The sequence below is a fragment of the Megascapheus bottae genome, chromosome 7 (assembly GCF_031878675.1).
Source record: "Megascapheus bottae isolate mThoBot1 chromosome 7, mThoBot2.hap1, whole genome shotgun sequence".
NCBI classification, from domain to species: domain Eukaryota; kingdom Metazoa; phylum Chordata; class Mammalia; order Rodentia; family Geomyidae; genus Megascapheus; species Megascapheus bottae.
The window spans coordinates 34,451,053-34,464,791 of NC_143515.1; the positions used below are offsets into that span (position 1 = coordinate 34,451,053).

General features: G+C 40.0%; 1 protein-coding gene across 16 annotated transcripts in view; it reads right to left on the reverse strand.

Moving 5' to 3' along the window:
* Positions 1 to 13,739, reverse strand: part of Dysf (dysferlin) — a 195,436-nt gene that overhangs the window by 34,126 nt on the left and 147,571 nt on the right. The gene's annotated exons all lie outside the window — the stretch shown is intronic.

Here is a 13,739-nt window from a genome sequence, read left to right on the forward strand (position 1 = left end):
GATAGTGATAGAAGACAAAGAATCTGGATAATGCAATTAACAGAGACAATGAAATAGACAAACAGTATGTAAACTGAAAAGAGAAAATATACCTTCATTTCCAGTATTCTTGCAGCACTTTGAAAAAATAAAAAGCCACAAAGCAAATATCCATGAAGTTCCAGAAATAAAACCCATAGCAATCATATCTCTCATCATCTTGGAGAAGAAAAACTTGAATTATTTTTAATTCTAAAATTAAAGCTCCAGTCTCAGCCAGGCGATGGTGGCTCATGCCTGTAATTCTAGCTACTCCAGAGGCTGAAATCTGAGGATCACTGTTGAAAGCCAACCTGGTCAGGAAAGGCCATGGAGACTCTTCTATCCAAGTAATAACCAGAAAATTGGAAGTGGTGCTGTGGCTCCAAATGGTAGAGCACTAGCCTTGAGCAGAAGAGCTCAGAGACAGCACACCCAGACCCCAAGATCAAGCTTTGTGACTGACAACAACAACAACAAAATTCCAGTCTTTTAGAAATTCAAAGGTACACTCTCAACCCCAGTGAGTCAAAGTGAAAACTAAAACTATAGCTATTCAGAAAACACCAACACCAAAAATACCAACAATTAATGAATTAAAGACAAGCCTATACGCAAAAGAAAATTCAATGAGTGTTTTCATTTTTATACAAGAAGAATGAAAATAACCTGGTAATTCAAGAAATTAAAAATAAGAGAATCAAGAAAATTATGAGTAAACGTGGTTATATTAGAAAGAAGAATATTACAATGGGTAGCTAATAACCCACAGAAAGACTTCCAAAAATGAATAAAAGATATAAACATTTACTTTATCTCTTGTAAAAGTCTAAATTCAAAAGTAGATTCACAATTAGAAAAATAAAAATACATTATGGGAGAGAACAAAATAGGCATGAATCAATAACACAATCTTGGAAAAGCTTAAAAAATGGGAATGTATATTTTTCTAGTAGGTATAAATCTAAAGCTCAATTCAAACCATGAAGATTTCAATAACCCTGAAAGAAAGTGGAAAAGCTCTAGCATAAAGAACTACGTCTAAAAAGCTATCAGGCCAAGATAATGTCTTTGGGAGAAAATTCAGTCTTTCAAGGAGGAAATCATTCTTTGTTCTATGGCTTAAAAAAAGAAAAAAGAAAAAACTTCCCATTCGTTTTATGAATAAAAGCCTAAAAAAGACACATACATACAGATTAATCTCATTCCTGAAAAAGATATTAAGAGCCTGAATATGCTATATGCTGGTGGCCTACACCTGTAGTCCTGGCTACTTAGAAAACCAGAATTGGCACTTTGGCTCATAGTGGTAGAGCACTAGTCTTGAGCAAAAAATATCTCAGGGACAATGCCCAGGCCCTCAGTTCAATCCCCACAACTGAGAGAAAGGAAGAAAGAAAGAGAGAGAGAGAGAGAGAGAGAGAGAGAGAGAGAGAGAGAGAGAGAGAGAGAGAGAGAGAGAGAGAGAGAGAAGGGAGGGAGGGAGGGAGGGAGGAAAAAACTAAATATAACACTATTAAATTGTGGCTGTGGATCTGGCCTAGTCAATATGAGTTTTTCCAGAATTCAATTAGATAAAGACATTCCTCAAAGTAGTGATATACGAAAAATACACACAAATCAGTAGCTTTTTCTGTACACAATGCAAGTCCATCAATTGAAAAATGGATAAAGAAGACATGGTATATTACTTGATAGTAAAAGGAATGAGGAACTGATACCTGCTGTATGAATGGACTCTGAGAACATTATGGTAAGCAAAGAGAAGCTGATTGTAGGAGACCACATACTGCATGATTCCATTTATATGAAATGAGACAATTCAATGAGTGGTTGCCAGAGGTTGAGAATGGTTAGGAGGAAATGAAGAGTGACTGCTCTGAGGCTAAGATTTCTTTTTGGAATGATGAGGATAGTCTAAAATAGATTATGGTGATGGTTGCACAACTCTGTTAATATACTAAAAAACACCAAATTGTACACTTTAAATAAGGATGTATGTTTTTGTGGGCTATCTCCACCAAGTTGTCAAAACAAAAAGTAACAAATGATCAAATACAAGTGTAGAAGTTAAGTACAGACTTAAGAATAAAAGTAGAAATCTCAAGTGTGTATGCTAAGGAAATACGAATGGAATTTTTTGTTTTTTGGTTTTTGGTTTTTTTACTAGTCCTGGAGCTTGAACTGAGGGCCTGGGCACTGTCTTTGGACACTTTTTGCTCAAGACTAGCACTCTGCCACTTGAGCCACAGCACCACTTCTGGCTTTTTCTGTGTATGTGGTTTCGAGAAGTCGAACCCAAGGCTTTATGCATGCTAGGCAAGCACTCTGCCACTAGGCTATGCTCCCAGCCTGTTTTTTGTTTATTTCTTTACTGGAGTTTGAACTCAGAGATCTTACTTGGCTTCTTCACTCAAGGCTGGCACTCTACCGCTTGAGCTACATCTTCCCTTTGGGCTTTTGTTGGTTAATTAGAGATGAGTCTCATGGACGTTCCTGCCCAGTCTGGCTTTGAATCACTATTCTCAAATTTCAGCTAGGATTAGAGGCATAAACCAAGGTGCCTGGCTTAAGAAGTTAATTAAAAAAAAAAAAGGAATAGCAGTTAGCCACCAAACAGAATCTATGGCCTTGTACTCCATTTACCTCCGAATCTCTGTCAGGTACAACTTTCTCTTCCATCTACACTGTCAGAGATGGCCAGCGGCTCCTAAGCAGACATGAAGGGTGAACAACACTAGCTGGTCTTAGCTCCTAATCACATTGAGTCACCCACGCAGTAGCTTCTGTCTCCATTTTCTGTCTGCTTCCTACAGATAAACACTTCTAACCAAAGGCGCTCACCTTTACACGAATTGTACATGCAGCCGAACCATACTCTAGGAATTAACTTTTGTTCTTTGCCACTTCAGTCTGATGTGACTCCTTTTGCCCTTCCTGCTTCTACATTCCTTTGCCCTACTCTTTCTTGCTCCATTATTCTTTAACCAAGCCAGGCTTGTTTTTAATCTAGCTCTCCTGTCTTGTACATGAGCCACTTCCCTTCACCCAAGCAGATGTGACCAGAGAGGACCTGAAGACCCAGTGCCTACTCCAATTCCAAGATTATGTCACAGCCTCTCCATTCCCTATTCCCCCTTTTCTTTCTATTTTCTGATGCAATCACTCCACACTTCTTCTCCAACTCTGACTAACCTAAACTCTATCAGTAACTCTATCTCCTGTGTAGCCTCCCTCTGCAATGACCCTGATTCCTCTTACCTTCTGCACCCCACTGGCACTTGCACTACCCCTACCTTTTCTCTTGCCCTTGTGGATACTCAGTTACATCTCATCCCCAGATCAATGTCTGGGGTGTGCCCTGAATCCCTTCCCTTATACCATTCAGGGTCCTCAGTCAGTAGCTTCTCCTAGTTCTTACATCATCACATTTCCTTCTACCAGATCATTCTTTTGGTCCTCAGCATATATGACTATATAGACCTAAATATAGATGTAGATCTACATATAAATAAGGTGTAGAGATATGGAGATGAGATATTGATGTTGATGGAGATATAGAGACAGAGACCAAGAGATATAGAGACACATCTAGATTGATAAATATAGGTACAGAAAGAGAAATTAGTCTTATGAAAAATGCTCATTTAATAGATACTATTAGATGACTGCCCTTTCCCTTTGGGCTCTAACATCCTCTCTCCCCTTTACAGAAAGCTTCTAGAAAAAACTGCCTACAGTTGTCTTTAAATGGTTATTTTTTAATTCTCTCTGATCCTCTGAAACACACGTAATAGAATTACCCATGGCTCAGGCCTCAGTGATCAAACTAGTGTGTGCCACTCCTAGGACCCTGAACCATCTCCCATTGCCTTAAGAGCACCTCACCATCCAGTGCTCGATTTCACCGGCCACATCCTCTTGGCCTCTGCTGGCTTATCCTTATCCATCACCAATTGATCGTCTGAACACATGGGGGCTCGGTACTTGGGCCCTTTCTCCTTTCTATCCATTCTTGCTCTCTTGAGGCTCTCCATAGACATGTATGCTGGTGTTTCCCATACTGAGGTCCCTCCAGTCTAGCTGACTCCCCTAAATACCAGCTGCCTGTTGGGCATAATTGATCGGTCCAAATACCCAACACACCCAACCAAGTTTCCCTCGCATGATCTTCAACACATCAACACATGGCAATTCCTTCCATCCAGATGCTCAAGCCAGCACCCTATAGCCAGCTTTAGACCTGTCCTCACACCACACAGAAAATCCTCAGTGACTCTTGTTGGCTCCATCTTCAGGGCTTATCTAGAGTCACAAAGCTTTTCCCCTGTCACCGCCACCCTGATCTAGCCCCATGCCCTCATGGCATTACTACTGCAGCCTCCTAACTGGTCTCCTGCCTTTATCCTTGCTCCCTCTCTCCCAATCCACCACTCCAAAGTTAATGGCTACAATGTATATCTGGTTATAGGACCACAGCAGTCCTGGTTGCAAATCCTTCCAGTGATTTGTCAATTCACTTGAAATAAAACTAAAACCTTTACAACAACCTGGAAAGCCTCCCCTGGTCAGACCCCATCCCTCTCTCTGATTTACCCTCAGATCTGCTCCTTCATTAACTTGAAGGATCTAGTAAGCAACAGCCACTCAGAAGTTGTTAGAGGAATTCCAACATGGGGTATGTGCCAAAAGGTGGTTGTATGGGTGTCACAGGAAAGAGAGCCCTTGACATTTCCTATAGACTCCAGAGTGCCATAGGAAAGCTGTTAAGTAATATCATGCTGCACAGCTAGGCTGGTCTTGTGTGAGGGTGGGGGAGGTAGAGAGAAACAGAGAGACAGAGAGACAGACCTAGCAGGATTGCGGGGTTGAGAGAAGATGCTTTCAGCAGAGACAGTATGATATGAGTGTCCTAAAATCAGTAGACCAACAGATGCCAGGTTAGATGCATGTTAGTGACCAGGGTCCTCTCCCTGTAGAGGTGACGACATTATGGAAGCTCAAACACAATTATAGCCCAAAATGATTGAGTTGAAACCTAAAATGTTAAAAATTATCATGACTTTTCTGCTGTCAGGAAAAACCGTGAGCTCAAAGAGTAGATTAAGTTCACTTATAGAGAACTGGTTATATTGTGGGGGGTTTTTTGTTTGTTTTTCCAAAGATTTAATTTTTTATTATCAACTTTAAGTTGCTGTACAAAGGAGTTACTATTTAGCAAAGCAGTTTATAAATACACTGTATCTTGATCAATGTTATCTAGCACACACTTAGAGAAGTAACTTGAAAATGTCCTTTCTGCTGTAACACCAGTTTAGTTTCCAGTGCAGTTAAGTATATCAAGCCTACTTCTTCCTTTCCTTGACCAAAAAGTTCAAGAACAAGTTTGCATGCCCAGAAGAAAAACTGTACCACTAAAGCAAAACAGTAGCCAGCCTCTGGTGACTCATACCTGTAATCCTAACTACTCAGGAGACTGAGATCTGAGGACTGAGGTTCAAAGCCAGCCCCAGCAGGAAAGTCCATGAGACTTTTGTCTCCAATAATCACAGAAGAAGGAAAAGACACCAGAAGTGGCACTGTGGCACAAAGTGGTAGAGTTTTAGATTTGAATAAAAGTTGCTCAAGGACAGCACTCAGTCCCAGATAGAGTCCAAGCCCAGGACCTTCTTCCCCCATCCTGGGAAAAAAGAAAGCTTTTCCACATATTAACCCAGGTGCAATGGGGCCAAGTAGGCCCTTTGTGTTAGTGGAATCCCATCCTTCTAAGATCTCAAATGGAAATAGTCCTGTGTTCTCCAATTTCACATAGATTCTTGACCTTATTGTACATAAGCTAATCATCCAACCTTGGGTCATGGCAAGGAGAAGGAAATTAAAAGGCTTGATTTGGGGGTTTGGAATGTGGCTTAGTGGTAGAGTGCTTGCCTAGCATGCATGAAACTCTGAGTTCTATTCCTCAGTACCACATAAACAGAAAAGGCTGGAAGTGGTGCTGTGGCTCAAGTGGCAGAGCACCAACCTTGAGCAAAAGAACCTCAGAGATGGTGCCCAGACCCTGAGTTCAAGCCCCCTGACTGGCAAAAAAGGCTTGATTTCAAAGCATCTAATGCTTGAACAAGAAGTCTGGCCATTAAAACTTAGTTTCCCCACGCCCGAGGATCAAGACTACTCATCACACAGCCTGCTAACCAAGTATGTCTAATCAAAGCATGGACTAGATAGCTCTCAATTTTAGCTAATAGCCAACGTTTGGTTCCTGAGCAGCCAAAGCCTTATCACGAAGCCATGTTTCTCCAGCCACGTTGACCCAATCTAATGGGTACTCAAACCACTACTCTTCCTTTATCACTCTGTGAGCCTAACACATTTCACGAATGTACACAGCAAAACTAATGACAATAAATTCCAGTTCTTCCTTTCTGTGTAGGGACATAATTTAGGTTCTCTCCCCAGAGCTTTGATTCTCTTAGTCCAGCTTCTGGCCAAATGTATTTATCATCAAGGTTATAATGTTGATATAGAATCATAACCCATTTCTAAATAAAATAATCTCTCTCTCTCTCTCTCCCTCTCCCCTCCCTCCCTCCTTCCCTCCCCTGCTCTCTCCCTTGCAGTACTGGGGTTTTCAGTTCAGAGGCTTCTGCTTATAAGACTAGTAATCTTGAATAACATCCTTAGCCCTTTTTTCTTTAGGATTCTCTTTCAGATAGGATCTCACATTTTTCCCAACCAGTATTAGATTACCACCCTATGTCTTCTGCACACCTGAGATTACAATTATGCCCCAACATGCCCATGGGATTTTACTGACATTTTGCTAGAATTGGCCTGAAACTGCAGTTGTCTTGGTCTTTGCCACCAGAGTATCTGGGATTGCAGGTGTTCGCCACTATGCCTGGCACGTGGATGGTTTTTTTTAAGTAAGCCTTCACTGCCTATGTAAACCCAGAAGCAGACAGCCTAGACTATATCTAAAGTAATTCTTTCCTTAGAAAAGACATTACCATCATTATCAGCATGGTGACAACACAATGCCTAACACTGAGGTGACTGGGAGGCTTCCAGTTGATAACCCATGCAGATATTCTGTGACCCGTAAGTTTACCATAATAAATGGTAAATAAATGATAAATGATAAATGGCGTTGCCCATATCATCAGTTTTATGCCCACTTTGCTATCCCATGACTTAATATCTGCCTAATTAAAATAATATGATGATTCCTCTATTTTTTTCAATTAACTTCTTTAGATTACGCAACTAGTTGTCCCTAACATATGAACACTTCTGTAATATACAAGTATTCTTGCCTACACATAAACCAGACAAACCCCCAGACATGCAAATACTCTGACTTCAACCTACCCCACCCCGTGCATACTAAACCGCTTAACACCCCACAAAACCACACAGACATATGCCCACATCCAGTCACCATGTTGATTCAACAAACTCTTTACACATTCCTAGCAAAATAAAAAGAAAGAAAGAAAGAAAAAAAAAGACAGAAGGAGAAAAAAACTCATTTAATTATTTCCACAAGTGAAACACTGGGTTTTCAACTCCTGTTGATACTCCCTGTAGACCAGCCTTCTTGTTTATTTGAAGGGATCATTACTCTGTGTGCCCTGACATTAAGCTGGATCAGCAGAGGGAGGAGAAAAGGAAGAACTCTAACCAAAGTGCCAAATTGCTTTCAAAGTCCCTGTGAAGAAGTACGTCTGAGATCCAGCAAAGTCAAGCAGATGGCTAGGGGACCTGATCATTTGAGTGTTAGCCTCCTCCAGATGGGAATCTACATATGTGGGGACCTGGGAATGGCCCGGGTTTTCTGGCTCATTTTCAGCTCTGGCATCAAAGGTAGGTACTTGAGCCCATGATTTGGTGCTTTGAAGGCATCATGACCACATGCCTGTAGGAATGGAATCCTCTCAGTAGACTGAGGAAAAGAAGATTCCATCCAAGTTGTTAAGTCTACAAAGGAAGCAATGAGGCATCTTTAATTCAGAAGCTGTGGTAGTTCCTAGGGTCTAGGGAAGCAAGAGCTTATCTAACATTCTTTGTGCTGATCTAGACAGTTTTGCTTAACAAGAGTTCCAGCAAGCTACTTAAGAGAAAAACTATTTTTGAAGGATTTCCCAAAGCATTCATCAAACTACAGACACTAATATTAGCTATCTTAAATTCAATTTAAAAAGGATTTGTGGAGGAGGCTATTATTTGCCAAAGTCAACCTACTTTCTAGTTACTATGTGCATTCTCATATGTAAAACTCACGTTACTTTGCACATCTTTTTTTTTAAAACTCATTTCCAATTCAATTCTAATTTCCCTGTACCTCCGTTGATGTTGAGAAGTATCAAAGACACACTAGGGGAGTTAAGAAGCTTAGCCAAACCTCGTCAGGAGCCTTGGGCTCAAGAATAAAGATGGACACAAATTCCAGTTGCCTTTTGACTCAGGCTAGGAGACTAGCCACTACTATATAGGACCAGCAGGGAAACTTCCTATTCTGTAGATTGCCAAGGAAAGCTGGGAATGTCCCTGTAGAAAGAAAAGAATTTTATTCTTTGGATAGGTTGGCAGGTCCCTTGGGGCCCAGGAGAAAGACCGTTGAAGAAGAAGATGGTGGTGGCGTCAGAGAAGAATCCAGGGTGGCTGGCTGGAGAGAGCTGTGGCTGGCCTCCTCTCTGATGGGGCCCTGAAGTTTGCCAGACAAGCTTCACCCCAGGCTGTCCCCCCTGCAGTGTGCATCAAGGGAGGAGGGGTGCACCCCCCGAGGAGACCACAGGAATGCCAAGCAGGGGAAAGGCGCCCCTAGCCAAGGGCTCCGGCAAAAAGGATCCAATATCGGCGGGTGACTCCAGCCCCCGTAACAGGAGAGACCGTAAAGTATGTGTTCAGCTTCCCAACCCAGCAAACACAGCAAATAACCAATTACTCCAAATAGCTAACAGATTTCGTCTCTGATTTCCCACCCCTCAACCCCCACCCCTATGCCTTCACTTGTCATTTGATGGGTGATTTGTATTTGCTCTGAGAAAATGAGAGAAAGAATGAGTCAGTCACGAGGAAGGTCCAGATGACACCAGTGTTGAGAGTCTAACTCCCTCATCAGAACTAATGGGAATGGAAGAGTCCATGCTGCAAAACCAGAGACGCTGCTAGAGATGGCCACGTTGTGATTCTGGTTACACCAATATCACCAAGTTCATGTTCTTGGCAGACCTATTTGCAGAAGGTGAGAAATATCTTCCTAATTAGCTCCACAAAGATATACAATGCAGGGAAACCCCTGAATGTTCATGAAGTGAAAATGCTCCCATTCAAATCTCTAGTTTAGAGGTGCAGCCATGAATGTGGCTCATAGACACTTCTGGAAATGCTTCCTTATTTGGGAGCCACACCCTGTAATTGATTCCTTTGCTCAGGAACAAAAAAAAAAAAAGCTTTTGTTTCGAAGTCTTAGCAAGAATTGTCAGTACTGGTGAGCTGCAATGGATGCCCCGCCCCCTTAATTTTTTTTAAAGAAGGCTACTTATGAAGAATGAGACTATGAAATAAATGCATAGTGTGTCAGAGCAAGGAGAGGCAAAATCACAACTGGGGATAATGCCTTTGCACAAAGCCTTAGCTATAAGGGAAAAGAATATATGAAGGCAAAGAGAGCAATGTCAGTGACCCATCCTGGAAGAACCAGGAAAGAATCAACCAAAAGTTGATAACTGTCTACACCAATATGATCTGAAGAGACACAAATCTAAACTAAGAGAGTAAAGCTGCCTGCCTTTGCCTTTGGATATGGGCTTATCAATCCATCTTGGTCACTGTTACTATATTTCAAATCATATCTGTCTCAATTTCTCATCCATCTCCAATCACAATTTGCCTTTCCATTTGGTGAGGCCACTAAGAGACCATGAGACAGACCAAAGTTAAATGCCACAGGCATGCATATTTCTCACTGGTGTCCTCAGGTAAAATCTTGTGTAAGAGACAACCATAAGAAAACTAGCCTATGGGATGTTTGAGCAAAATTTTAGAATCTGCTCAGCTAAGGCTATATAAAGTCCTCTAAGGTAATATGCAGTCCTGATAGGAAAGTGCCAAGTCTCTTCTACTTAGAAAACGTTTACACAGGAATCCACTGACAAAGGGGGTTGCAGTTCCTACCTAGGTGATGCCCAACTGCTACCACAAACAGAAGAGCCAGTAATCCTAGCTGTAATCACACCTGTTGTCCTAGTTATTCAGGAGGTTAAGATATAGGGTTGAAGCTCAATGCCAGCCCAAGCAGACAAATCTATAAGACTCTTATCTTCAATTAGCCAAAAAAAATATTCAAAATAAAAATAAAGCTATAGTTCAAGTAGTAAAGTACCAACATAAAGCAAAAAATCCAAATGAGAACATGAGGTCTAGAAACAAAAATAAATAAATAATAGTGTCTGTAGACCAGGAGAAAAGTTATGGATAATTCCTTCTGTTCCTGGATTCCTCCTTACTTCTCCCACTGTGCTGGATTTCTAACTGGCAAAGTTATATTCTAGCAAATCTAAAAAATTTCCTTCTTCCTTTTATGTGAATTTGATGTTAGAGTAGTTTTGGATGTTGGTAGACGAAAATCACCTGAGCTCTCAGTACTTGATGAGCAAGAACTTCCCTCCATAAGAAGACTCGGAAAAAGACACTGAGATTAACAAATAAGAGCATATGTGACAACCAAGCAAAGTGGTTTTTTTTTGGGCTAAAGAGCTGCATCAAAAAGCAGAAGAAAGCCAATTGCTCATTTATGTTCATAGAAAGTCTCCAGAAGACACCACAAACACGAAGCTTGGAGGACTTGAATGAGATATACAGCTTGATGATGAAAAACATGACTGTCAAATTTAAAAATTAAACACTTTGATTTCCAGCAAAATGATAAGCACACAACTAGAGAATTATTTTTAAATGCTTGGCTGAGCTGTGAGGATACAATGAGAAATCCCTAGGGGCAAATGAAAAAGAGGAGAAAAAAATCCAGAGAAATAAGAAGTCAAATGCATACTAATTATGGGACCTAAAAATCCACACATGGAACATTTACTTTTAAGTGAATCTGGGTTTGTAGTGTCTCCAGGCATCTGGTAAAAGTAAACACATATCCTCGCTGGAAGAATGTGACTTCCATCCAGGCCTCAAAGAATTCTCAGATAAAGTTCCAAGGAACATGAGTTCACAATCAAAAATAGTGAAATGCATAAGGAACAACACACCAAGAGCAAGAGCCAGCTAAAGTCAACCAACCACAGAACCAGACCTGTTAAAATAACAGAAATCAGAGTTGTCACAAATAACACGTTAACAAAAAGAGACTATTTAAAGAAACTAAGACACTAAAAATATAGCAAAAAGACAACAGAACTTCAAAAATAAATAAGCAGATTTGGAAAAGAAAGAATGTTTAGAGGTAAAAAAAACAATAATGAAAACTAAAAACATTAAATGAGGTTAAATAGTAGATCAGAAATAGGTAAAGATAATGAACTAAAAGATTGAAACAAAAGCCATATAACGAATGATTGTTGTCCTTAATGTACTATGTTGTCTCTCATCTCCTTTGCTGTCCCTTGGTTATCTCATATTGTTATAGTATCTCACTTTGTTATCTAATATATTGAATTTATTTGTATTTAGTTATTTGAAATTTGATAGGGAAGGGGGGAAAACCAAGACGGGTGGGGGGTGTGGGGGGGAGGGTAATGGGTATCAATGTATGTGAATTAATGCACCTTCTATCTGGCAAATATCATGTAACCCTTTTACTAATTACAATTAAAAAATCAAAAAAAAGAGAAATGGCTCACATCTGTAAAATATAGAGGAAAAAGCATAATAATGAAAACTAAAAACACTAAATGAGGTTAAATAGTAGATCAGAAATAGGTAAAGATAATGAACTAAAATAAATAGCTCACACCTGTAAGCCTAGCTACTCAGGAGGCTGAGATCTGAGGATTAAGGTTCAAAGCCAGCCCAGGCACTAAAGAACTTGAGACTCTTATCTCCAATTAGCCTCTAGAAAACAAGAAGTGGACTTGGCTCGAAGGTAGGGCAGTAGCCTTGAGCTAAAGAGCTCAGGGACAGTGCCCAGGCCAAGTTCAAGCCCCATGACTCACAAAAATAAAAGCAAGCAAGCAAGCAAGAAATGAAAAGAAAAGAAAAGAGAAAGAAAGAAAGCAAAACTCACCCTATATGACTGTAGGTACATAGCTTTATGTACTAATTATTACAAATGAGAGAAACCATAGAGCCTATGTTCCTTTGGATCTGGCTTACTTCACTTAATATGATTTTTTCCAAGTCTTTCCATTTCTTTATGAATGGGGCGATGTCATTCTTTCTGACAGCAGCATAGAATTCCATTGTCTGTAAGTACCACATCTTCTTGATCCAATCATCTACTGAGGAACATCTAGGTTGGTTCCACATCCTAGCTATGGTAAATAATGCTTCAATGAACATCATTGTGCTAGTAGCTTTAGTATGGCCTTGTTTCTGGACAATTGGGTAAATGACAAGTAGTGGAATTGCTGGGTCATAGGAGAGCTCAATGTTTAATCTTTTGAAGAATGGTCATTCTGCTTTCCAGAGTGGTTGAATGAGCTTACAGTTCAACCAATAGTGTAGGAGTGGCCCCTTCTGGCACATACCCACCAGCATTGACCATTCTAACCAGAGTAGGGTGGAATCTTGCATTTCTTTTATAGCCAGAGATGTCGAGCATTTCATCATGTGTCCATTGGCCATTCTTATTTCCTCTTCAGAGAAGTCTCTCTTTAAGTCTTTAGCCCCCCTTTTAATGGGAGAGTTGCTTCTTTGAGGATTTGTTTTTGAGAGATTCAATTTTTTGAACTGTAGCATGTAGGATATGGAAACAAGAGGTTTATCTTTGTGAGTTTTGTTCTCAATGTACTATGTGCAGTTATTTCTTTTCTCTTTTTTCCCATTATGATTAATCTCATGTGGTTACTGTATCTGACTTTGTTACCTGGTGTATTGTATATACACTTATTTGTTTATTTGAAATAGGGAAAGGAAGGAAGGAAAAAAAGGTGATTAGGAGGGGTTGGGGAGGAAAAGGGGGACAAAAACATGAGAAGGGGTATCAGTGAGAAGTAATGCACCTACAACCTGATAAATGTAAATGTAACCCCTCTATACATTATCCCAACAAAAAATTTAAAATAAAGAAATGAACAAAAGTGTGACACAAAGAAACAAATACAGTCGTCCTTTGATATTGTGGCATCCTTTTGCAGAGACCATACTCGGAAAATATTAATTCCTTCATATGAAATGGTATTAAATTTACATATATAACCTATATGTATCTTTTCATGTACTTCAGATCATCTCTATATTGTTTACAATGTAATGAATGTCCATGTTAAGTAAACAGCTGTTAAGCCACATTGTTTAGGGATATAGTAAGAAAAAAGCCTCTACAGGTTTGATACCAGCACTATTTTTTCAAGTATTTTTTACATCTGTAGATACAGAAGCCAAAGATAAAGAGAGTCAACTGAAATATGAAGGTTTGCCAAGGAGAAGGTTTGACTACTCAGAATTATAGAAGGATCAGTTAGCAAGAGGCTAAGATCTGAAAAATCACAGTTTGAAGCCAGCCTGGGTAGGGGAGTCCATGAGACTCTTATTTTCAATTAACCAGCAAA